Raw genomic sequence first — 2072 nt, forward strand, 5'->3', positions numbered from 1 at the left:
CCAGCGGATTGCAGAGTGTCACAGTGTTTTTTTGTTCTTCGTGAGTGTGGCTTGGCATTGCCCATCCCCTCTGTCTCCCCTGACCTGGAACATACTTTATTTGTTCATTATAGTTTGCTGAAAAGTAAAATCATTACAGTTGAAGCCAGTGCCCCACAACGTTACGTGTAGTGCACCACTCCCTATCCTGGTCCCATCCCCAACCACCAGAGGCAGCCAAGATTAGGAGCTTGACCTCATTCCTTCCAGACCATTCCCATGCTCTTATGGACACATATATTTGCAGGACAGTGTTTTTAAAGTTAGTAGCCATGAGTTGGCACAATATTTATCCAGACCCTATAAAGTGCCCAACACTGTGCTGAGCCCTAGGAGTTCAACACTGAACCAGGTAGACAGCCCCTGCCCTGGCACAGGTGGTCTTCCAGCAGGTAGATGGATGTTAAACCAACAAGCAAGCAAAAATCTAAGGTGTGTTAAGTGCTGAGAGAATGTCAGAAGATGGAGTTTAGACCTGGGCTCAGACACAGCCCCTCTGAGCAGATGACCCTTAACCTGAGCTCTCTAGAATGAACAGGGCTTTGATGGCAAGAAGGTGGGCTAGTGAGCATTCTGAAGAGAGGAACTGGAATGCAGGGAAGAGCTTGGGAGATGTGGACACACAGAAGAGAATGCAGAGGGACAGGCTGACAGTACTTGGGTTGCATGTCACAGGGCCTTGAGGCCTTGAGTAGGGGTTTGGTTACTTAAAACTGTATGGAACCCACTGAAGGGCGGCGGGTGACCATCCTGGTGTGTGCTTTAAAAAGACAATGGTAGTCAAGAGGTTGCTGCCCATTGTCCAGACAGGATGGTCACCATGGTGATGAGAAGAGTGGAAGAAGTCAAGATACATTTGACGAAGGAGCAGATCAGTAAATGATGGACTGAGTAAAGAGGGGTGCTGTAGGTATGATAAAGTCTCCCAAATACTAGAAGAAGCACTGGAGGTTAGACTAGCGAGGAGCAGGGGAGCTCGACACTCTGTATGGACCTGTCCGTCACAGTGCTGGCCACGCCCACTTTCCTGTTGTCTGCAAGTTCCGCCTCAGTCCCGGTCTGGGAAGCCGCCGCTGGGCCTCTAATTGGACAGAGGTGAACACCTAATCTGCGGGCTGTCCCTTTATAGGCTGACGGGTGCAAAGTGTGGGATAGGGGCTTTATGACTAAGCCAATCATATTGCTTCCCTCCATAATGCAGCGGAGGGATTGGTCAGTTGGGAGTGGGAGGAGACCCGAAGAGGTGCGTATTTTGAGAGAAAGTGGAAAATGGTAGGTTCTAGTCTACCCAGGCTCTGTTCCTTTTGCTTTAAGGAGGCCTGAGGGCTGCCCACAATCAAAAGCTGACCACCCCTGGAAGGCCCGCCCCTGAGGCTGCTGTCTCCCCATCCCCGCGTTAGAAAGTGGATCCCCGGGAGTGGAATGTGGAACACGCTGGCTTTGGCTTGACGCTAAGCCTCAAATGTGACAGCCTTTCCTCCCAGCCTCCAAGAAGATTAATTGAATTGTGATCATTAATGGTGACACTGCCTTCTATTTGCCCTTTCTGTCCTCATCATCGTTATTCAGGTAATTCCTTCACTCTTCACAGTTACCAGAGCACTTGTCACATACATTACCTGCCAAAGGACTTCAAAAATTGGCATGGTAGGACTCAGGTCTGCCATCTGTGATAGGGAGGGCATTCAGAAGAATGAGTCTCAGGTCGAGAAGATGGTTCCCAAAAAGGGATGCATAGGACATCACGGTGGAGAGTGTCATCTTGGAAAGATGACCAGCCGTCTACACTGCGATAGGGGTTTTAAAAAATGTGAAAGTCATTCATTGGACTTAATGGAAGTCTGTAAAAGTCTGAAAGTGTTGTCACAGAGTCAGGACAATTTGGGGAAATGTGAAAATCCTTTTAAAAAAAATACTAGTTTTCAGAATCAGGACCACTACATAATTTGCAGAGCCCAGTTCAAAATGAAAATGCAAGGCCTCGTGTTCAAAAAGCAATTTAAAAAAAGTGCAGTTAAAGACTAAAATATAAA

This window comes from Camelus bactrianus, chromosome 12 (genome assembly GCF_048773025.1).
Source record: "Camelus bactrianus isolate YW-2024 breed Bactrian camel chromosome 12, ASM4877302v1, whole genome shotgun sequence".
Taxonomy (NCBI): Eukaryota; Metazoa; Chordata; class Mammalia; order Artiodactyla; family Camelidae; genus Camelus; species Camelus bactrianus.